Genomic DNA, 24,815 nt, shown 5'->3' on the forward strand with positions numbered 1-24,815 from the left:
GACCCACACCTATTGGGTACTATTCCACTATGTTTTACTGCAATTTGAGTGAGTCTGCTCTGTGAACATGACAAGCTAGGTCTATTAACTGCAGTGGGTCTACTCTGAGTAATGCCGTGTTGCTCACATTTCCATGTAATTCTTGTTCTGGGAGATATCCCTCTTGTTCATGAGAAGGTGAAGTACCAATTTGCAACTCATACACACCAGAGATGACTGAACACAGACATGACAGAATTATCCCCACCTGATTCACAGGTGGTAAGACCCATGCAATTAATCCTGCGGCCTCATCTGTGGGTGGCTACCTTGAGCCCACAAGTCGACTTTAACTATTTAATTAATGTATTTCTCACAGCACACTAGGAGTTCTCTCATCGCACACTCAGTTTAAGACTCCCTGCCAGAAAGGTATCTGCATCATGCCCAGACAGATCCTGTTCACTGCCTGGCTTGTTTATTGACTTTGATTTGTAGGTTACCCCAACACTTGGGGTTGGTAAGGTTGACGTTTCCTTATCTTAATCCATGCAGTAACTCCCATTTTACAGAAGGACAACTGAGGCGGACTTGCTGAAGGCCACCCATCAAGTACATGGCTGAGCCAGGGTCTCAGAACCACAAATATTCAAAAAATGTTACACATCACTTGGGAAGACAGGCAAACTAATGACAGTGTACTGGAAGAAGCAAATATCATTCTTCAATATCAACTTTGCTGGACTGGTCATGTTGTCCAGATGCCTGATTATCATCTTCCAAAGCAACTACCGTATTTTTCGCTCTATAAGATGCACCAGACCACAAGACACACCTAGTTTTTGGAGGAGGAAAACAAGAAAAAAAATATTCTGAATCTCAGAAGCCAGAACAGCAAGAGGGATCGCTGCGCAGTGAAAGCAGCAATCCCTCTTGCTATACTGGCTTCTGGGATAGCTGTGCAGCCTCCATTCGCTCCATAAGACGCATACACATTTCCCCTTACTTTTTAGGAGGGAAAAGGTGAGTCTTATAGAGCAAAAAATACGGTACTCTATTCCCAACTTAAGAATGGAGATTGCACAGGAACACAACAAGTTCCTAACAGGAATGGGGAGGATATTCAGGTGAGGACAACAAAAGAGGTTTAAAGCTGCTCTCAAGGCAAACCTTTAAAAAATGTAGCATGAGCATTGGCCTGCGAGTACTCCAATTGGAAAACAACCTTTACCAAAAGTGTCATGGGCTTTGAAGATGCTCAAACTCAGGATGAAAGGGAGAAATGTGCTAAGAGGAAGGCACGCTTGGCAAACCCTCACCGTGATCAACTCCCACCTGGAAACCCATGTCCCCACTGTGGAAGGGCGTGTGGATCCAGAACTGGCCTCCACAATCACTTACGGACTCATTGTTAGAACTGTGTTTATGGAAGACAGCCTTACTTGGCTAAGAGTGATCACTGAAGAAGGAAGAAGAAGAAGCTCAGAACCAATCTGCATGCCTTCCTTCTGGGGCAGATGGAGCTCTTTAGCCCACTTTCCAATGCACCTTCTGCAAAGCAGCTCAGCACCGAATCCTCCGGCTTCCTCTGTTTGCGAAACAGATTTTTAAAAAACATCCCTAACAAAAACCCCACACAGGCACACCCTGGTGCAAAAACACAATTGCCAAGACAGACCTGCTTGCCATAATCTGTACAGAACCGCGTTACTAACATGTTTTTTTTTTAAAAAAAAAAAATAAAACACACACGAAACGAAGCAAAACAAAGTGCCAGTCCTAATTCACCTCCAGAGTGTAAACAGCTTGAGAAAGGCTTAATGTTACATCAGTCTGATTTTTATAAACATGCTGTCTATTATGCTGGGAGGCTGGCTTAAAGCAAGCTGAATGGGAGAGAAGGAACACATCAGGTTAGTGAAGTGGAAAGGTTAAGGTACTGTATAACCTATTAACCTTTCAACATGTGCCTTTGTCCTTCCCGGTCTGCTCCAAGAAACTTAACTCTTTCACTCTTGCCCACCACTTCCGCTATCCAATAGTTGAGTTGTCACTTGCCCTAGATAGAAATGATTCTTTTTTTGCTTGCTCACACATGTCGGACTACTCCAGTCCAGTTGCCCAATAGGAAGGAGTGTTCCTCTACTTATTTATCTTTCATGCAGTAACATGCATTTGTTTAACAGCCCACATTGTTCCTCCAGCTCAGAAGAGATAACATTTCATTTCACTTCTGTTAATGGCAGGGGCAGCCCAGCAGGGTGCCCTGCTGACTCCCATCAGGCTCAGCTAGGCCAATGCTCAGGATGATGGGAGTTGTAGTCCAACAACGTCTGGCTGGAGCAACGTTGGCTATTTCTGAGATCACCTCACCAAAACCTTGTAACTCCCCATCTCTCCAACACCCTCCCAAAAAATAATAAAATAGAAGAAAACAAGTCTTCTGTTCCTTTAAGAGCTTGCAAGAAGGGCAAAACAAAACAGCATCTGGAGCTTTCTCTGGCACAGGAAGGCATTTGTAAAGAAGGCTCCTCCTGTTAAATTTCTGCTTTTTGACTCAGGTGTTAAAAGACACAAGAGCCCAGCCATTAAAAAAAACACAACCCCAACTAGTGATCTTTTTCACTTTACATGGAGAAGAAAGCTGGTGAGTCAATGGAGGTGCAGACAGCAAACTCTCAGTATTTGGAGCCATGGGGCAACATCCAGGTAGGAAGAAATGAGTTGGAATTGGTGTCCTGAACTAAGAACTTAAGAAGAGCTCTGCGAGGATTTGCACACAATGACTATTCCAGCACCCTGTTGCCAGACCCTTCCAGAAACCACCAAGGTAACAGCTATATTCCCACTTGGTATTCAGAGACCTTTGTGCATGTGCGGTTAGCTATCTTGTGTGAATTTGTACTGCTCTGATTGTCATGGTTTCCTCTCAAGGAATCCTGGGAGCTGTAGCTTGCTAAGGTGGCTGAGAGTTGGTAAGGTAAAGGTAAAGGTACCCCTGCCCGTACGGGCCAGTCTTGACAGACTCTGGGGTTGTGCGCCCATCTCACTTAAGAGGCCAGGGGCCAGCGCTGTCCGGAGACACTTCCGGGTCACGTGGCCAGCGTGACATCGCTGCTCTGGCGAGCCAGAGCCGCACACGGAAACGCCGTTTACCTTCCCGCTGGTAAGCGGTCCCTATTTATCTACTTGCACCCGGAGGTGCTTTCGAACTGCTAGGTTGGCAGGCGCTGGGACCGAGCAGCGGGAGCGCACCCCGCCGCAGGGATTCGAACCGCCGACCTTTCGATCGGCAAGCCCTAGGCGCTGAGGCTTTAACCCACAGCGCCACCTGCGTCCTGAGAGTTGGTAGGAGACCCCTATTCCTCTCACAGAGCTACGATTCCCAAAGTCCCCTTGGAAGGAGGATTTATTGTTAAACCACTCTAGGAGGGGTCTCAAAGCAACTCTCAGCCACCAGAACACGCCTCATTTCCCAGAATGCTCTGGGGAAGCCATGACTGTTCAAGTGGTACAACAGTGCTTTAATGTATGATGTAAGAGTTGTGAGTAAAATGTCAAGGACATGCAAAAAGCACAGTTCCACTAGAGTTAAATGTATGCAAAATAAGCGCCAGGGCACAAGAAGTACCAACAGTGGTGGAATGGCAGATGAAGATGATGGAATTTTCGGAGCTAGCCGACCTGACTGGAAGAATCCGTGACCAGAAGGAGGAGGAGCACCAGGAAGAATGGAAGAATTTCAAAGACTATTTACTCAAATATGCTAAGATAAATTAAATAGAAATACTTGCAAAAAGATAGATAGGCTAAGGATTTAAATATGAGAAGTTATAGAACAATATGTTTAAAGTTAAAATGAAAAGAGACAAAGATGTTAAGAGGAATAAGTAAATTTTATGAGATTTTATTTTGGAAAACGGTTACAATGATGGATCATGAAATTCAGTCAAGGGAATTTGAGGAAGTCATTTAACAATGTTATTAAGGTTGGACCAAGTTCAGTTATTATTTATGTTTGCTTGTTTGTTTAAAATTTTGGAAAATCAATAAAAAAAAATTTGGGGGGAAAAATAAGTGCCAGGGGTCACATTTCAAATTTTGAGACAGGGTTGGAGGCACCAGTCAAAAAATAGCTGCCATGGGGTGGGGAATAACATAAAATTAGAGAGACAACTACCCCCATGCTTACCATGAGAAGTCAGGTATGTCCTGCTGGTCCTGATTGTGCAGATAACACAATGTTGATTACACACACAAACACACACACAAACACTTATGTTGTCTAATGACAACAGTCCTAGGAAAAATGGTCACCTCACACACTGTTGAATTTCACAGAGAAGGTACCTGCACATTTTGCCCCACAATTCTCTTCCTAGGAGGGTTTGAGACTTACTTTAAAAAATAAAATAATTAAAGCTCAATATCTGGGACACCTGTGAAAGCCTTTGCAGGCACCCACAGGTGACCCCTGCCTTTTACAATAGCAGTAACTGGTGATAGCATAATCATCTTAGCATGCTAAGAGGGACAAGAAACTGTTATCTCTATTTAGACCAAATGAATAGAATCAAACATCAGTACTAGTTTTCATTCACCTGATACACCCTGAAGTCTCCCTTTGAAATCTCCTTGGCAAATGATCATTCATCCATAATGCAGAGCACTTCTATATCCACGGATGGTACTATTCTTCATCCGGGGAGGGTCAAAGGGAGATTATCCTCACTACGATTGTTCAACAGCCAGGAATCAGAAATCCTTGCAAATCTTCAGCAAATCTCCCAGTTGATCCAGATCTAACTTCTGTGTACTCCTGCCTTAGATTTTAGAAAACTAAGCCACACTTCAGGAAAGACAAAGGAATGAACAAGGGGATGAGGGAAAATGTGTGTGGTGACATTTCTTAAATCCTTCCACAGTTAATATTTTACACACACATACCCTAAGGCAAGGACACAGCCATTGTTGGGCAGGGCCGAGATGAGCAAGGGCTTATCCTAGCTGAAACCCACAATCTGTTTTCAGTGACATGGAAACTGCTTACTCTGTTTGTTTGTTTGGGTATTTGGTGTGTATAGTACTTCTTAACAGGAACTTTGTTTTATCAGATGTAGAGAGTGTTCTCTAAAGAACACTCCATAAAGAAGGCTGATCGCTGAAGAATTGATGCTTTTGAATTCTGGTGCTGGAGAAGACTCTTGAGAGTCCCATGGACTGCAAGAAGATCAAACCTCTCCATTCTGAAGGAAATCAGCCCTGAGTGCTCACTGGAAGGACAGATTGTGAAGCTGAGGCTCCAGTACTTTGGCCACCTCATGAGAAGAGAAGACTCCCTGGAGAAGACCCTGATGTTGGGAAAGATGGAGGGCACAAGGAGAAGGGGGCGACAGAGGACGAGATGGTTGGATAGTGTTTTCGAGGTTACCAGCATGAGTCTGACCAAGCTGCGGGGGGCAGTGGAGGACAGGAGTGCCTGGCGTTCTCTGGTCCATGGGGTCACGAAGAGTCGGACACGACTAAATGACTAAACAACAACAACAACAAAGAGAGTGTTCTTGCTGGCAATCTATCATACTTGCTTAGTTGAGATTCCTGCGTTGCAGGGGAGTTGGACTAGATGCCCCTCAGGGTCCCTTTCCTATTCTACAATTCTATGATTCTGTAATCTTAAACAGATTTTCTTAAGGTAGAGCCTGGGTGGCAGTTGCTGTTCCTTCACCTTTTATATAAATAAGATTTCTTAGTTCCACGTGCATTGTCTGTTTTTTTTCAAGTTGTGTTTTCTACAGATCAGTTCCATTGGTTGTGAGACATTAGTGTTACAAACAATGTTATGTTAGGAAGAAAAGGGGGAAAGAGGGGGAAGGGGGAAGGGGGAATGGTGAGTGGGGTGGGATTTGTGGCAATGCTTCAATTCTTCTTCTTAGTGTACGTGTGGGATTTTTGTGTCAATATCGCTTGTGTGGGTTCTCTGTCCTATTCGCTTGTATTCCTTTGGTGGTGAGAGAGGTTGGGGGTGGCCCAGGGTGTGGTTGGTTGTCTTTGGTTGGCTGTAGTGAAATTTGTTTTTGTGTGTGAGTGGGGTGGGTGGGTGTTTTTGGATCAGGTTAGCCAGCTTGATTCGAATGCTGTTGGCGGGTTCTTGTCGTTGTCTTCTTGGGCTGTGTATGTGATAAAGGGGAATCAAACCGGGGTGAAGACGTCTTCTTCTATTTATCCCCATGTCAGTTAATAATAATAATAATAATAATAATAATAATAATAATAATAATTTATTATTTATACCCCCGCCCATCTGGCTGGATTTCCCCAGCCACTCTGGGCGGCTTCCAATAAAACACTAAAATACAATAACCTATTAAACATTAAAAGCTTCCCTGAACAGGGCTGCCTTCAGATGTCTTCTAAAAGTTTGGTAGTTATTTTTCTCTTTGACATCTGGTGGGAGGGCATTCCACAGGGAGGGCGCCACTACCGAGAAGGCCCTCTGCCTGGTTCCCTGTAACTTGGCTTCTCGCAGCGAGGGAAGGCCATTGGTGCTGGACCTAAGTGTCCGGGCAGAACGATGGAGGTGGAGACGCTCCTTCAGTTTATTGGTTAGTTTTTCTAATAAGGCTGTTTCCCATACTATTTGGTACCATTGGTCTATGCCAGTGGTGGCCAAACTTGGCCCTCCAGCTGTTTTGGGACTACAATTCCCATAATCCCTGACCACTGATTCTGTTAGCTAGGGATGGTGGGAGTTGTAGTCCCAAAACAGCCGGAGGGCCAAGTTTGGCCATGCCTGGTCCGTGCTTCTCTCCAGTGTCTGGCTATGATGCTTCTGGATGCTGAGAGTAGGTGGGTTATGAGCTCTTTGCGTTGTGAGTGGGCATTATTGTCTTGGAAGATGTTTAGTAGGGCCAGTTCTGGGGTGACTTCTAATACTTTCTTAGCTATTTTGCATATTTCATATATGATGGAAACTGTTTACTTTCTTCTTTGCTTCTCCTTTAGACTTCTATCCTTGACTTTCTGTTGGCAGCTGGCTCAAAGTGGCTAACGAAATTGGCATTCCACGAAACCGCGATGACAGTTCAGCACCAAACCAATCCTACTGGAGAGTTTTCCTGCTGCACACTTGGAGAGCTGGATTTGGTACCTCAAATGTCCACCTTGACTAATGCCAATTTTGAGGCCTTTCAGTGGCAGCATGAGTAATGGAATATGGAAGGCTGTGATTTGTCTGTCACTCATAGAAGTTGGTGGTCTTCTATGAAAGCAGTGAGGGAGAGCTGGCACTCTTGGCTCTGGTTTTCCTTAGCTGTAGCCAGAGTGTGGCATCTCTGACCTGTGGGACCAATGAGGTCACTTTGGCCAAGCCATGCCCAGCTGCAGGACCAAAACGTTTGCAGGCACTACTTACTGGTCCATTCTGCAAAATCCTTGGCTTGCAGAGAGATATGCAGGGCTAAAAGAATGGAAATGGTTTATTGAATGTCTACAGACAAATGGTAAACAGATAAGGACATTGGCAGGATTATTGTAATAACCTGCAGTTTCATAAGAGTATCTATTTAAAGTAGATGAATAAAATAATAAGTTAATTTAGGCTATGCAGGAAATGTAAAACAAATTTAAGGAAATGCAGAAAGAGAAGGAAGGAAGAAGTTTTTAAATGTTAGAATGATTGTAAAACTATTGAAATATATATAACTGAAAACAATTTTAATTTTTTTTTAAAAAAAGAGATGTGCAGGGCATTTTGAAGTCCAGACAATCAGCTGATTATATGGCCTTCAAAGCACAGCACCAGGCTTTATGCAAGCATCAACAATTGGATGATCAATTTGATTATTTGGTGTGTGTTTTTCTAATGGGCCAAGCAATTGCAAACATTTCATAAATAAACAAATTCCATTTGAAGCTTTATTGAAGTAAATTTATCTTGCATGTTCACATTTAATACACAAAACAGATGAGTGGCTTTTGCTTCTTTTATCTATTAAATTATTATTTATTCAATTTATATACTGTTCTTCATCCAAGTACTACAGTTCCCTTTGCTTAATTTCCTTGCATTTTTGGCTGCCTGATTTGTTTTTCATAGCCAAACATAGTAGCATGGTTGGGGTGGGTGGGTGTGAACCAGATTTTTATTCTCATATGTTTTTTGACCCAGTGAATCAGCAGCATTGACTCTCGCTGTGCCTAGAATCAAGCCCTTTCCCCTTCCCTTTGCTGTCACTTGAAACATCCATGTGTGCTTCAAGGAGGGGCTTTTTAAAGACATCTGCCCACCCACCCCTAATTCCCACCTCTGTCAGGATACTATAAGCTGCCTGAGCCTCAAGTAAGCCAATTCTCTGCTTCCATTTTCCTTGGGGGAAAAGAAAGACGCCCTCAACATTCCATGTCTCAACTGACTTTAACATTCCATAGGTCCTTGAAGTCACTAAGCACAAGCCCTTCTGGGACCATTTATTTGAGGTCCCCCCCACCCCAAATGTGTTTTTCATTACAAAGTTAGTAAGGTTCTTCTGTGCACCCTAAGTACGCAGAAACCACAACCTTATTTTGTGATGGGACTATTTCCACTTCCAAATTGATAGGCACCAGATTACCCAAATCTGAAACATAATAAAACATAATTAAACTTTTTATTTTATTTTTAACTTCCCTATACAGGATTGCCTTCAGATGGCTCGGGGGTCGGATAACTCCATATCCTCCAACATTTATCCAATGAAAATAGGGTCGTCCTAAGGGAAAGCGGGATATTCCGGGATCAAATCAGAAACCAGGACGGCTTCTCTAAATCAGGGATGTCCCAGGAAAATAGGGACACTTGGATAGAGTTACCAGATGTCCCCATTTCCCAGGGACAGTCCCCGGATTTGCGAATAAGTCCCTGGACAAATTCCATCCCCGGGATGTCCCCGGATTTCATCTAATGTCCCCGGGAAATGCAGCAGCGGCAGTTTCAGCAGCCCAGAGCAGTTGGCTCTGGCTGGCTTCAGGAGCTGCTCGGAAGTCCCCATGAGTTGGTGGTGCAGGGGCTCTAAGATGCAGCTTCCAGGCTGCCTCCACCTTTCCTGACCCCAGCAACTAAGCTGTGAAGGAAGGCTTCACGCTGCCTATCAGAGCTTGCGTGCAAGCAGGAGGGGGCAGGGATCTCTCAGTTAGGCAACGGGAAGCCTCCCTTCCCAGCTGAGGGATCCCCGCCCCCTCCTGCTTGCACGCAAGTAGGAATGGGATTGGGGCTGCTCCTATGGGAAGGGAGGCATCGCGCTGCCTGAGCCTCGCCGCCGCTCTCGGCCCTCCTTCTCCGCCTTCCATGCCTGACCCACTGCACACCGCTTCTCCACCACCACCACCAAAGAACCAACAACTCAGGGGCTGCCCAGGCTCATGCAGAAAGGAGATAGAAGCCTAGGAGGAAGGGGAAACGTGGCGGTTGAAGTCAAGGCGGTGGCCGCCTCTCTGCCACCGCCATCGCTGCAGCATCAACGTCCCGAACGTGTAGCAATTAATTAATTAATTAATTGAAGTGTCCCCGGATTCATTGGATAAAATCTGGTAACTTTATACTTGGAGGGCCTGTGCTCTGCACCCCCCCCTTGAGTACCTTTGCTTGGAGGGAAGTGTTCCTGAACTCTGATAGCGCTTCTCAATCCCCGGGATGGAGGGTCGAGAAGGGTGTGTGAATGTGTGTGCAAACTAGCCTAGTGTCCAAAGTTCACGTTTGTTGCCTCACCCCACTTTTCCCTCTGGCCCTTCTCCCCCCCCCCCCCAAGGTACCTGGCTCCTGGAAAACTTTCCAAAAAGAAATGTGGTCCTCAGACTGGAAGAGGTTCTCCACCTGAACTGCAGTCACTGATTTACTGATTTGTAGACAGTAGGCAAGCGCTTTGTTTTCTGTCTTCATTCTTTGCAGTCTGAATCTCCCCTTCTCTACTTTTGGACTGTCAGATGTGACTTATTGCAAAATGTCAGGGCTGTACATGTGAGCACAAGCGTGTTTGGTTAAGCATCGCTTTTCTAAAACAGTAAAGTGACGTCCCGTTTGAGAAACAGCCATGATGAATGATTTTAGGTCAAGGAAAGTCATTTAGTATTTGTTGTGTAAATATCTATCTATTATGGACTATGAGTCTGTGAATTATGCAAGCGCATGCGAAATAACTTTCTCCCTTCCCTCTCATTTATTCAACAATATATAAATGGGTCCTTCAAATCAATTAGGGCCCTTTGTGTTAAAAGCTATTGTGTACTTAAAAACATTTTTTAAAAAAGGGAGCATGCATTATTTACTTAAAATAAGCTGATATTCAAGAGTTCTGTTAGCACAGATGCCTTTTAGGATTGTGGCTAGACGGCTTAAATCTATTAGGCTGCATGCAACCAAGAGATACTCCAAGTAGACCTGTTGGAATAGATAGCTTTAAGTTAGCTGTCTTCAATGGGCCTCCTCGGAGTATGATTTAATCGTATGTATAACGCACTGTGTTATAACTATCAAATCATAAGCAGTATTTTTTTTTGGCCTTGATTCCTTGTACAGATAGCTGCTTCAGGCACTCGCTACATAGGCACTGGACTGGAGACTAGCACTGATGCCCTTTCGTGGCTTGTGGCTTGCCTGGGCAGGCAAGTCTAGTTAGGTCCTCCAGGCCTTCCCAATTAGCTTGCGAGGCCATTTTGACCAGCCCACACCCACCAAGCCCTACATCTGAGGTCATATATGATGTAAGGCCAAAGCACAGCTGGACCGAAGGAGACCTGCAGACCTCATCACCTGCCAAGCTCTGCGCAAGGTGCTTTGACTGTCAGCTGATTGCTGGGACTTGCAAAGTTCTGTGGGTGACATTTTGCGAGTTCTCATGATCAGCTGGTTGCCTGTGCAAAAACAGGTCACCTGACACTATTGGGGTGTCAGGTGACTAACACGTGTGAGGCCCTGCCCATCTGTCTAACTTGGCCTTGCAAGGGGGAAGGAGACTGGATCTGGCCTGTTTTAGGAGTTGGAAGGTAGTCAATGAAGAAGACAGGAGTCCTGAATTTTGGGCATTGGCTGCCTGTGTGTTGTTTACTTATGGAGGAGCTGATGTGTCCGAAACCCTAACCCTTATTGTTTGCCTTATTATTAATAATAATGTTATTATTTATACCCTGCCCACCTGGCTGGGTCTCCTGAGCCACTCTGAGAGGCTTCCAGCACATATGATGTTTTTAACATAATAAAATGCCAAACATGAAAACCTTCCCGATACAGGGCTGCCTTCAGATGTCTTCTAAAAGTTGTGTGGTTCTTTATCTCTGTAAGGAAGGAGCCACTGCTGAGAAGGCCCTCTGCCTGGTTCCCTCTTAACTTCACTTCTCACAGTGAGGGTACTCCATCTATTCAATTTGCATTATTGTAAATAAAAATATTACAAATAAGCCTCCATGTCCCCAGTAAACTTTCTTTGCAAGGGACATAGGCTGCCCTAGAACTTCCTACCACTCAGGGAAGTGGGAAGCATAAAAAAAACTACTAGGAGTAGCCAACTACGTTTAACTGAGAGTAGTTCCATTGATATGAATGAACATGGCTAAGCTAAGTCCATTCATGCAAATGGGTTTCCTCTGAGTAAAAGCATGCTTTATTTACGCTTTTCTGGAGAGCCAGTGTGGTGTAGTGGTTAAGAGCGGTAGACTCGTAATCTGGGGAACTGGGTTCGATTCCCTGCTCCTCCATCTGCAGCTGCTGGGGGACCTTGGGCCGGTCACACTTCTCTGAAGTCTCTCAGCCCCACTCACCTCACAGAGTGTTTGTTGTGGGGGAGGAGGGAAAAGGAGAATGTTAGCCGCTTTGAGACTCCTTCGGGTAGTGATAAAGCGGGATATCAAATCCAAACTCTTCTTCTGGATGATCAAGACTAATGCCCGTTTGTATTTTCACTAAATGACAACGATTATTATATAATGTAAAGTTCCTACTGGCCTTCAGCTTTACTTTTGACAAGGCGGGCTGATGGGGAAGAAACAACGAAATCTCTCTGCCCTAAGCAATCCAACCTCCAAAGTGCCATCACATGGCAGGCTGCTTGTTCTGCAAAGACACGCTTGCAATGATAATCTTATCTTGGGCTTATCAAGAATGGGAGGAGGCGCATGGCTACCCCAAGGGGGCAGGGTTGGCCCTGCCGTGAGCCAAGGCGAACACTTTGCTTCAGGTGGAGCGAGGCCCACCTGCTGCCACCTGTCTCCTAAAGGAAAAGGCGACTGGAAGACTTTCTCTTGCACCTGAAAGGAGCTCTACACTGGCCACTGGCAGAGGGAGCCAAGTTCAACATTAATCCACGATCAAGGCTGGCAGCGGCTGCCATCATTTCAGATCTCACCCCAGAGCCTCCCTCTCTGGGGATAGACAGAGAGAAAGAAGCATTTTAGGGCGAGCTGAAGCAAAGCACTGTGTGGAGCCCCACAGACTTCAGCGGGTGAGAGCTGCGCTCGTGCTGCTCAACTCCCCCCACCCCTTAAATCAAGGGGCCCTAAAAGTGTCCAGAAGTTTTGGCTGAACACTGAGTCGCCAATGTAGCCTTGCAAAACGTGCTGACACATTGACTGCTGTAATAATAGTAATAATAATAGTAATAATAATAGTAATAATAATAATAATAATAATAATAATAATAATATTTGTGGGGGCAGAGATGGGGACCTTTTAAAGATTCCCGAAACAAGAAAAACATTGACTCCCCAAAATCGGACCCCCGGATGTCACAACCATGCCAAAATCTCCACTTGCGTAATTGGCCCCAAGATTTCGGAGAGAATAAAATCCAATTTACCTGTCAAAAAAGTAGGTCTGAATAGGTCGCGGCCAAATGGGCCCCGGGAATGGAGTGCCACTGGCTGCTGCCTCCAAGCCCCCGTTTCGCTTCTTTTCACTCTCCTCTCCGCAGGCCGCCCTTTTCTCGCAGAGCAGAGAGAGGAGGAAAAGTTGGAACAATCTGCTAAAGAGGCACAATGTTCTTTGCACAGTTAGTCCACTAATTACTATTAAGCTTTAGTTCCCTTTTGTGTTCCAATGGGGAGCCTTCAATGAGATGCTACCTCTTAGGCCTTTCATGGGGCTGGCCTACCCCTTGAATAGCAGACTTCTCCCCCACGTCTTTTCCCATATTAGTTGTCCCCCCTCCCCTTATTCTTCCCTACCCTCCTTCGCCCCCATTTTCTTCAGATGCCTCTTTCCGCCCCCCCACCTTCTTTACTTTTCCTCTCTTTTTTTGTCCATGTTGTGTAAGGCCCTAAATGAATCTTGACTGCCCCCACGGCCGACTGGAGACGCACAAAAGCGTCCCCGTTCCCCCAGCTACAGCGCCATTATGCGCCCTAACAATGTACTAATTGGCAGTGACAATCGTGCTGTTGGGGGAGGAAGGGATTGTAAGGGGGGGGCTTGGTTCTTTTCTAATCAGCAAGCCCACTAAATAATAAAAAATAAGATAAAATAAAGGAAGGAAGGAAGGAAGGAAGGAAGGGGAGAGAGAGGCAGAGAAAGGTATGGGCTGGAGGGAGAGCAACACTTTGCAAGACATGAGGTTATTTTGTTTGGGTCAGAAAAAGAATTAAATCATTTTGGTAGGGGGGTAATGTGAAGCAAGGGGTGGTGGTAATGACACATAAATCGACATTCTCTCTTTTCTGCATGGGGGCATTATTCTGCTAGGAAAACTTGAGGAGAAGGTAGCGGCGCGTGCAGGTGTAAAAGGAGCGAATGCTTTGCGAATGATTCCCACACGAACCTTTTGGCACAGGTCTGTTTTCCCTACAGGAACGTGTTTGGGGAAGAAGTAACCTGTAAATGCGTTTCCCGCACCTCAGGACCAGTATCTGACAGAGAAACAATTCCCATTCCGTTACTTGAGGTGCTTCCAGCCAGTTGTGATATTGTGGGTCAGATTCAATAGCGCACCAGCAAGCTCTGGTTGCACAATTCAAGTGGATTTTTGCGCTCTCGTACCATAAAACCACATCTTCCCTCTCCCCCCCCCCCCGAAAAAGAGAACAGTGACAGCAAAACACACCTGGTGGCTTTAATTAGAAAGATGCAAGTGTCTGCTTAACAGTACAATTAACACCCCATGTTGTCGATACACTTCTTTTTATGCCTCTTAGCAAAACATATCACTCAACTCTGCCAACTTTGGAACCCCAAAGGCTTATGAGGACACAGTGACTGCAGTTCTGGATGGGCAGTGGATATGCATTCATATCCATATTGTGAATTTGCTGGATTCCATTTCTTGTTATGTGTGGCTTGTTGTGCATGACAGGAGCAAGGTCGTGGCTGATATCTGCTTATTCCTTATTGTCGATGCTGCCTTGAGCCACAGCTAGATTTAACCCAACACTCGCTCCTTCTTTGACTGACAGGGCTTCTCTTGCTACCAGTGCTTGGAAACGAACTTGAGATATTATGCATGCCAAACACGTGATCTTCCACTGAGCTCTAGGGCCCTCTCCGAAGACTTTAAGTATCAAAAACTTGGTGGCATTTACTTTTTTTTTTTTTTTAAATAGCACCTATTCGCAACATGTTGTTGAAAAGTACATCGCAAAATGATTAAGCTTTGTAATACACCAGCCATTGCCCGCCTGAGGCCTTCCAGATGTGTTGGGCTATAACTCTTTAGTCATAGTCAAAAACATATGGAGGGTACCAGGTTGTTGAAGGCTGTATCATAGGAGCACTTGGAAATTCTACTGTGCTGACTTTTTTTTTTAAAGGCATCCTAGCAATAAGAGATCGTCCTATTCCAAATATTCCACAATGGGGATTCAGAGGCATAATATTACCTGCGCAAGATCTCACCCTACTCTCAGTGGTAGAGAAAGTTAATGGAAATAACCCAGATAATTATATTTTATGAACATCTAATCTACCGAGACTCTCGCCTCATTCAAGAGTTGCAGGGAGCAAAGCATTGAATGTTCTGTGTATGCAAATAATGATCTGGTACAGGGAAACATATTTTCACCAAGTATCAGGACTGATTGAAAACTTTGCCCAGTTCCCACCTTTACAACACCAGTTCCCAGGTTGCCCTTTGTCCTGGGATCCCATAGCAGCCGCAGCAGAATCTGTAATCACCAGATCACACAAATTATGCCAGACGTGTCTGTAGTTGGGAAATTACAGAGATACGGTATGTGCTCTGACCTAATCTGAAGGCACATCTGGTAAGTGCCACATAAAAAAAGTTTTGATGTAAAGCTGGAAATATACATAAAAACAGCAATGTAGGCAATGTTGCCTTATTATTTCTGTCACCCAGCAGTGAAAAAACTGCTGTGAACCACTTCTTTTTGCCATAAAGGTAAAGGTAAAGGGACCCCTGACCATTAGGTCCAGTCGTGACCGACTCTGGGGTTGGCCAAGGGAGCCAGTGTTTGTCCGCAGACAGCTTCCGGGTCATGTGGCCAGCGTGACTAAGCCGCTTCTGGCGAACCAGAGCAGCGCACTGAAACACCGTTTACCTTCCTGCCGGAGCGGTACCTATTTATCTACTTGCACTTTGAGGTGCTTTCGAACTGCTAGGTGGGCAGGAGCAGGGACCAAGCAATGGGAGCTCACCCTGTCACGGGGATTCTAACAGCCAACCTTCTTATCGGCAAGTCCTAGGCTCTGTGGTTTAACCCACAGCACCACCCACATCTTTTTGCCATACACCTGCATAAAATTTTGGACCTTGTACTATGATGCTTTCTAACACCTTGTCCTTCCTTAAATGCTTTTCCCCATTTGCCTTGTGCCCCCTTCAGGTCCTAGGAGCCTTCATAAGGGCTTGGTGGCTATTTTAACCTGACCTGTTGGTAAGCTGTATGCTCACTTACGGTAAATGTTCATGTATCCTAAATTAACGGTTAAATGTTGATTGTGTTGGTTTCTGCTCTCTTCACTGTGCAGCGGAAGAGCTTGTCACAAGACAATGTTTACATTCCACAGACAGCATTACTGTTGTGTTTCCCACGGGAAAAGGAGACTGGATGTGACGTACACTGGTTTCCTGTTTTTCACTGTTCTCACACAGTGTGATTCTCTCTGTGCTTCAGAGGAGAGAGGATGCAGTTTTCTGCTCCGGCAGAGACAAGATGTTTTTCTGTAATCTACCAGCTTTGAAATGTAAATAAAGCAATATAGAGCATGTTGGCACGTATTCCTCATCATTCCGCTGTGCACTTGGATGCTACAAATCAACAGATTGTTACTATTTTAGTATTATCTTGTTGTGACGTTTTATTACATATTGTTATTGTATTACTGTCTTTAGACACCAATTTCTGCGAGAACCACTTTGAGCCCAGATTTACTTCTAGAAAATGTGGTATATAAATAGACTATAAATTCCAGTTCTGGGAAAGCATGAATTCAGGGCAGCTGTTTGGCAAGTAATTTGAAATGTGACAATGGTAGGTGGGGAAAGGGATTCGTGCCCCACCCCCTTCTCCTGTCCCATGTTCCCCACTGCAAGTGGCTTTCTCTGACTCAAGGAATGTTGCATTCATCTTCATGACGTGTCTAGTTTGGCTTTGAGATTTCGTTCTTCTGCATGAATCTTTTTCTTTTTTAGCAACATGATTCACGCAAAGTTGACCATATTCTATTCAGCAAAATAAATAGTGCCCCCCCTTTTAATATAATTTTTGGGATGCAAACAACTTCTTCAAATTACATAAGCATCTACATGTCCACAAGTATATATGTTTCGAATCAGTTCCACTTGCTACTTTGCCTCCCAACAGATCCATGAACTGGAAATCATAGTAGGTGTTCTGGAGCCGAACGCAAATAGTTTTAGTTTTCAGTGGCATGTCAGCCAGGAAGTGACTTCTGAAAAGCGTGTGCTTTCTGCCAAAAAATAATATCTCAAGATAATACAATCTCCAGAGATAGAATTGCCGGGAATGGCAGCCTGTCAGTTCTCTTCGGGCAGCTCCCAAGGAGGACATGAAGCTACTGCTTTGCTCTGTTGTTTGTTCCATTATTGGGAACCAGAGGCAATGTGTTGTTGAACAGAGATGTTTAGCTGCAGAGATGTCTGGGGTGCCCGTTTGGCCAGGTGGCGTGGAGGACTGGGCAGCTATGGGGGAAGGGAGGAGCCACAGTAAGACACAGTACAGCAGCAGCAGCAACATTTGCCAGGACTCCTTGCTGGGCAGAACCCACCCAGCGCGAAATGCAAGTAACTGGATTGGTTCACCTGTCTTAGATGAATTCATCTCATCTTTTTTGTAAGTCACCTAAGCTGGAGGCTATCGCTGCATGTAATGAGTGCTGCAAGTTACCGTAATTACTGTACATGTATGGAGAAGTTCTGACAAATCAGTTACGCCTGCTCAAAAATGTTTCTCCAAGCCTAATTCTTGTTATGAAGATGAGAAGCAAAGAGTTGCAACAAAGGCCCAGGTACTGCAAGCGAAGAGTACTCATCCCATGAGTATCGCACATGGCTTTTTTGTTGTTCTTCTATGAACAGGTTGCTTTTCAGAGAGGCTTGTTTCCTTGTTGAGAAGTATTCTCTCAATGCTGGCTAAGGTACAGCGTGTGAAATATTGAATTATTTTTAATACACTATCTTTCCCCTCTCGTGGCAAGGGGCAGGTGTCTTAACATTATTTTAAAAATTGCAAGTCTTTTTGCCTTCCTTGTAAACAGTCGGCTCTAAAATATACAGCTATTCTTGAACCACCTGTCTAAACAGTAACTTTAAAATGTGTTTTTTCAAAAACATGCAAAATCAGCATTTTGGGAGGCCTCTCTGAAGGAGGAAGTTCCATAAGGCCCTGGCTTTACCCTTGCAGTCATTATTTGCTACATACAGTGGTCGGATCTGAAGCAAGGTTGCCGCAGATTTCCATTCACACTCAAGAGGTTGTGCAGAGACAACCAATCCGTGCCATTCTGCAGGGCAAGTCTGATCTTTTCTCGACAGTGGCAGGCCGTCTCCTCTTCTCCATGTTATGGAGAACAACAAGCCCCCCATTTCTGTACTTTCTGGCTGCACTGTACTTTCTGTACTTTCTTTCTGCTCTGCTTTGTGCCTTAATTTTGTCCACTTAGTTAAAGCAAAAGGATGTCTTACCCTGGTCCTCTCTAGATATTGTGGTATGGCAGCTCCCAGATCTGGGAGGGTACCAGAATAGTCACCTCTCAGTTACAGCAGCACTGGGAATGGAGAGCAACAATATGCAGCTCTGCCCATGTGTTCAGGCTTGCATTGGAGAGATTGCTTGAGCCATAGTTCTTGTTTCTTGCAATGGGTTTTGCCCACATAGTTTGAATGCACAGCATCTGTAAGTTGTACTTCCATGGAAAACCTTCCCCCGTGAAAAGGCTTGGGAGAGACAGGTAAGATGCCAGTGGAATAATCCATGGCAAGAACTCACATCTGTGGCACTGTGGCTTTGCAGGAAGAGGTGCATTCCTCCCTCCCAGACCAGTCAGTGCAAAACTGGGCATTTGGCAAATCCTTTAAGCCTCTGAAAAACCTCAGCTGCTGCAAACAATGGATTCGTTTAATGCCAACTGTAATGGGATTTTTATTAGGAACCAGAACAAAACCAGGACTTCCTTTCACAGTAGGCTCAATCAACACTCATCAGGTGGCAGGAATTTTTAACTGTACTGAGTACCAACTTGGGTTGCCTATGAACAAACTGCAAAAACAACCATTTCAATGTCAGCTGCCCCTCTTCGCCGCCGTTCACCAGGTCTCCTGCTAATCCTTCCCAAAGTGAAACCTGACATTAAGAAGCCTATAAATCCACCTCTTCCACGGTCAATTGGTGGATCAACTAGATGCCAGGAAAAGGAAACCCCAATGCCTGTTATTAATAAAGACTGGTAGAGAGTCTAAGCATTGTGCAGCAATGAAAAAAGATAACACTTGCCTACAGACACCATAGCATCTGGAGATCTGCTACAATTCATCGTAGACATGAAGGACTGATGGTCTTCCTCAGTATATTAATAATAATTTATTATTTACACCCTGTCCATCTGGCTGGGTTTCCACAGCCACTCAGGGCGGCTCCCAACAGAATATTAAAAATACGATAAAACACCAAACATTCAAAACTTCCCTAAACAGGGCTGCCTTCAGATGTCTTCTAAAAGTCAGATAGTTTTTTATTTCCTTTTATATCTCTGATGGGAGGGTGTTCCACAGGGCGGGCACCACTACCGAGAAGGCCCTCTGCCTGGTTCCCTGTAGCTTCACTACAGTGAGGGAACCGCCAGAAGGCCCTCAGAGGAGGACCTCAGGGTCCGGGCAGAACGGTGGGGGTGGAAACGCTCCTTCAGGTATAAGCTAACTGTTGTCTTAACAGTGAAAAAGGATGGGGGAAAGCATTAGAGTAGCTTCTGCTTCTCTCGACAATGGATGTTCTTGCTGTGTGCAGCCTCCATTAGCTATTGGGTGGAGTCAGAGTGTAGTCACATCCTGCTCTCCAAACCCCAGGCAACTGGCAGTTGTGGGACCAAGTTTTGGTGTGTTTTTTTTCTGGTAGAGGGGAATGAAAAGCAAGTTCTCTGCATCTGCTTCTTCTCTGGCTCATGGGCGAGGCCAATGTATTTGTATCACAATCTGCTGAATTTCTAGGTTGTCGACAATGCATTTATTCATTCCACACGGGGGAATGGCCACAGGAGGGAAAGCAAAAATGAGTCCAGCCATTGGTTGCAATTAGCTGAACTGACAAGAGGAGCAGAGGCAGCCCAAGACATTTTGTAGCCTGAGGATAAGTCAAAATGGCACCACCCTGTCCATGATGGTATGCATGATCCAGCCCAAAGTTAAAGCACATTGAAACCCCACTGACTTCATTGGGAAAGCTAAGCAGGCGCTATAATCTCGCTCATTAAAGTCAACGGGACTTCAGAGAAGTAAACTTCATGCTCGCTGTTTAAGAAGCACCTTGGACTTTAAATGGTTTCAATAAAGACTATTGTGAAGATACCCATTTTATATTGAACTGTTTATTGAGTGTTGCCTTTTGTACAGTAGGGGTCAGTCGCCCTCAGCAATGTGTTATGGACCACTTAGGTTTACCTGGGAACAAGTGCCTTTGAACTCAAGGGATCTGCCTCACACTAGAGGAGGTTAGGAATGCAGTGTAAGAGATCAAACCCAGATACATTATCAACACATAATCTAACTCATTTGAGTGGAACTAATAATATAACATGTATTATTCATAAATTAAGCACATTGACGTGATAGCAAATAATTTAAAACATACAATACAAAACAATACATGTAATCGACAAAGGTGTTGGCTCCATTGCAGTTTTCAAAAAACAAAAAAACAAAAACATGTTTAACACACTTACAACAAAGTAAAATTAAAAATAGCAAACCATCTCCAGAAATAAACAAGCAATTGTCAGGTTTAGATTACCAGCTATAAAATAATGCTTGGTTGTATTTCCCTCACTCAAACTTGGGAGCAAAAGGTTTGCATTTTCCAGGTTTGTAGGTAAAACGGCTGAAAGTTAAGTAAAGGGTAGAAGCAGGGGATGGACTTAGATCCCTGAAACACTACAAAAGTACATTTCAGTACAGCTTCTCCTCATACCAGAACTGGGTTGTTTTAACAGGGCACTATTTTAGAGCAGCTTATTTCTTCCAAAGCAAATGAAATCACTTTTATGAGAAGATTTGGACTGCCAATCTGACCAACCAATGAATTATTATAGAATGTGAGGTTAAGTTAATTAGATACATCCATTCCATTTGCTGATCCTCTGCTTTTATTGACTATTCAGTTAATCGTTGGCTGCTAGAAGAACAAATTATTTAGTTATTTGGGCTGGATTAGCCAACAACCCATTTAACTGGCTAATTCACAAACATACTAAGATCAAATAAAGTTAAATAATACTAACAATCTATAAATGCAATGCCTCTAGAGTAAAAGCAGCTTTATTATTCTAAGACACAGAGAAATTCACGGACTGAAAACAAAACAAACAAAAACAAACAAACTACCCAATGTGTTATACAGTAGGGTGGGGAATTGTGTTAGTGAAAAGGCTGTTGAGCTAACTATAAACTGATTAACAGCTTCATATCAGCAAAAAGCTGGATGAATTTGGAGCATTCATCAGAGGGGCAAGTAGCAACTTGCAGGACAGGAAAAGGGAGACAATTCAATTGATTTCTTTTTTTAACATTTGTTACCATTTATAAGTGTTAATCAAGACATGACATGAATGTTGCTTACCCCTGCTTTATATAGTGAGGGGAGGAACCGTACAAATGTTACCGGACTACATCACCCCAAATCATGGATGTCTGAGGGCCACGGGTTGTTCCCTCCTGCTTTAGATAATGACTTTTTTTGTATATCGCAACAATTTTAGAAATTGCTATTTCAATTATCAGTGTTACCAGCACACCTTTAAAGGTTTCTTGATATTTACTGCAATTCAATTGACTCAAATAATAATGAAATACACTGATAATTAAATCCATACAGAAATGGTCATATTCAGGGTTAGTCACCTGATTCTTTTTAAAAACACATATTTTGTAAATCCATGATATCCTGCATCTACCCATGCAATCTAATGCCCTTCTTTTCTTAAGAGTAACCAGCTAATTTCAAATACCCTGGGCGGGATTCAACATTGTGTTCAAGCTACCAAAGATGTTGACTTGTTATTCATAGGGGTTGACACTGGCTTCAAAATTACCCTCTTTTCTGTGAGCCAATAATTTGCCCATGTCTCAAACTGGCTCATAGCTACTCTAAGTAAAAAAAAGAAAAATAAAATAAATAAAAAGTTTACATAAAAAGTAGGAAGAGATGTTTCCTAAAGGCTGTTAGAATGTATTTTAAGGAAACCCGGAATTTGAAATAACTCCTTTCCCTCGTAGCATGGAAGTCAATGGGGCTCAACACTAAAACTCAATAAACTCAACACGACTTGGCACTTTCTCTTTCTCATGCAGAGACTCAGAAAGAAGAGCAACTGTCTATGGCTTGGGAAACACATGGCTACAGAATCTGAAAGTTCCTGCTGACAAAGCGGGAATTTGAGAGCAGCAGATTTGTGTTGCACCTTTTTATATTAAGTGCTCAAGCATCCCTCGCTGCCCTATTCTATTCTGCCATTGCAACCCACGTGACAGTGGCGACTGCTGCTCAGCTCCCAGCTTCCAAGGGAAAGAAGAAGCATCCCATAGTATTGTGCTGCAAACACAAGAAACAAAGTTCTGCTCTCTGCCATGTGGACAGGACACCTCCAGCATAAAAGTCCACCAAGGACAGACCCACTACTATCAGTAACAAGCCACAGGCAGTGTGAAATGTGACACATGCCTATTCACTTTGGTTAGTCTTTCCAAGTGGCATCAACAGTCGGCAATTCAATGTTAGGTTAGAGCCTTTGGAGCTGTTGATGGTGCCATGGTCAAGAATCTACCTGGTGTGTGCTATTTCCTTCTACAAATGGCTGCTATTTCCTTCCTTTCCTTTCAACATTATATTGTTTTCAGGTGTGCCCCCCCCCCCATTTTCATGTTACGGTAGATTCTCAGGTTACATATTTCAAGCAGGGGACAAGTCTCACGTATCACACCTGTATCTGAATACATTTGCAGAGCTCTCAAATAAATGAGTAAAAACATTACTAATGGACACCATTTTACAGGTGTGTCCTGGAGCAAGTTTCACAGGATAACATGTTTGTACATGTGCACATACGCAGATGCAGGAGTGACTTCCAGAAAAGTAATGTGGACAGCAGTTCTTTTATATATATATATATATATATATGGAACGCTTCACGAATTTGCGTGTCATCCTTGCGCAGGGGCCATGCTAATCTTCTCTGTATCGTTCCAATTTTAGTATATGTGCTGCTGAAGTGAGCACGACAGCAGTTCTAAGATCCTGCCATTCTTTTCTCTAAAGCTTTTCGCTACAGAAACACTCTATATCCCTACCCCTGCTATTTCTTATGTAACCAGCCTTCCCACACCTCTCGTTTATAAAATTCCCGTTTCAGACAGAAGTTTTTAATTTCCTGTTTAAAAGGCAGGTTAAGGTTTGGCTTACTCAGCATCCTCCATTTTAAATATATTTGTTGCCTTAAATCTGTAATCTATAAGATACTGGATTAACCTAGTACTCTCCAGATGTTTCAGACTAGAACTCCCAAAACACCTGACCACTGAGCCTGATGGGACCTGTAGTCTAAAATACCCGGAGAGTACCACAGGGAAGGATGCATTAACAGGTAGGTATAAATACAGCTATGCATCATTTTCACAGAACAATGCACTTCCTACAAATTAGTAACCACATCTGCATCAATATATATGCACTGGAGGAAGAACAGGAAATATGGAGAAACTAACTGCACTGAATAATAAAAGATCTCAGAGACTGTGAGCATTTGGACCTAATAATAACCTAAGGTTTACTGAGGTTCGCTACAGGAACAAGCCCAGGGAAGCCTCAGGCTCTATCTTTGATTAATCTCAGTTTAGTGTTTACGCCCAAACCCTAAACTATGGTTAAGCTTAACTGGTTTACTGAAAGGGGTCGGCAGCATCAACCAAGATGTGAAGTTGGCTTGTTTCACTAAACCATCGTTCAAACCAACAAAGGCCAAACTGCAGTTATCCAAAAGGGGAAGCAACAGTGTCCAATCTCTTCCTTGAGTAGGAAGCACATGAGCCTGAGATTCTCTTAAGCATGTTGCTTAAATGATAAACCATAAACCTCTGAACACAGCCTCAAAGTGGCTAAAAACAAAGAAACAAAATCAGGCTCAGAGGAAACATTTATGAGTGCCAGTAAATTCTGCTACTTTTTTATGACTCTCTGCCTTCAATGTACAGACTCAATATGAATGAAGGCTGGAATTCTCCATTGATCTGGCTGGGAAAGCTTACTCAAGCTACCAGTAGGTGAATCTTGGTGCACAAGACTGGTCTGGATAAGGGCAAAATAAATGCAGCATTCGCAAACTTAATTTGACATATCTTTAAGTACCAGATACACAGAACAGAGAGGATTAATGGGCCTCACTCCAAAGAAAGATGAATAAGTGGGCAAAATGTTATGTACTACTAGGATCCCATGGGTAAAAGTCGTGTACTAAACCCTCAGGCAAAAGACAAGGAAGCACGTTCCAATCTCTATCATAAGACACATGGAAAGTGCATCGCTATTCACAGTATGCAGTGCTGTGTGCACAGTGAGTGTGGATGCACACCTGACAATCTGCAGAACATGTGCCATGTTCTGTACACGCACTTTCTTATGCAGAAACAGAAACTGCACAAGTCCCAATTTCTCAGCCAAGATGTTCCAAGATGTGCCTCCTCCTCCTCATTGCGCTGAAGCATTTGTCCCCAGCAATTGCTCAGGCTGCTATTCTGAGTCCCCATATCAAGTGCAGCCAAAAGGATAGAGCAGCAGAGAGAGAGACGAAGCAGACCCCGGCCCTGCGAAACCCTCAGCTCACCATTTCAAAGTGTATGAAGGTGGAGAAAGGTGATTAGAAAAAGTGGTCAACTTCCAAAGGAGCAGCAAAGCAGTGTGTACATTGTTTAACATCAAAAGAGATGCATTTTGGTGTTTAATCGTGCTACATGTGAGAAAAATCACAGGGATTTGCATTGTTGACTTAGTAGGAGATTGGAATGTTGTGCAGATGTAAAGCTGTGCATGTTCTACAACCATGAGCTGCTGTTCCAGTAGTCAAGAACAGTAACGCAGGAATTAAACAGCATTTAGCACTTGGTTCATATAGCGTACAAGGATTGCTATTCTAGTCATCTAGA

The 24,815-nt window shown here is 43.9% G+C and overlaps 1 long non-coding RNA gene across 1 annotated transcript; it reads left to right on the forward strand.

Annotated features, from left to right (window-relative positions):
* Positions 1-18,129: 18,129 nt before the first annotated feature.
* On the forward strand, positions 18,130-23,010 carry LOC307220250. The gene is made up of 2 exons (XR_013840788.1): positions 18,130-22,757; positions 22,894-23,010. It is a non-coding gene; the product is annotated as an uncharacterized lncRNA (long non-coding RNA).
* Positions 23,011-24,815: the final 1,805 nt, after the last annotated feature.

The sequence above is a fragment of the Podarcis cretensis genome, assembly GCF_951804945.1.
Source record: "Podarcis cretensis genome assembly, chromosome: 1".
NCBI classification, from domain to species: Eukaryota; Metazoa; Chordata; class Lepidosauria; order Squamata; family Lacertidae; genus Podarcis; species Podarcis cretensis.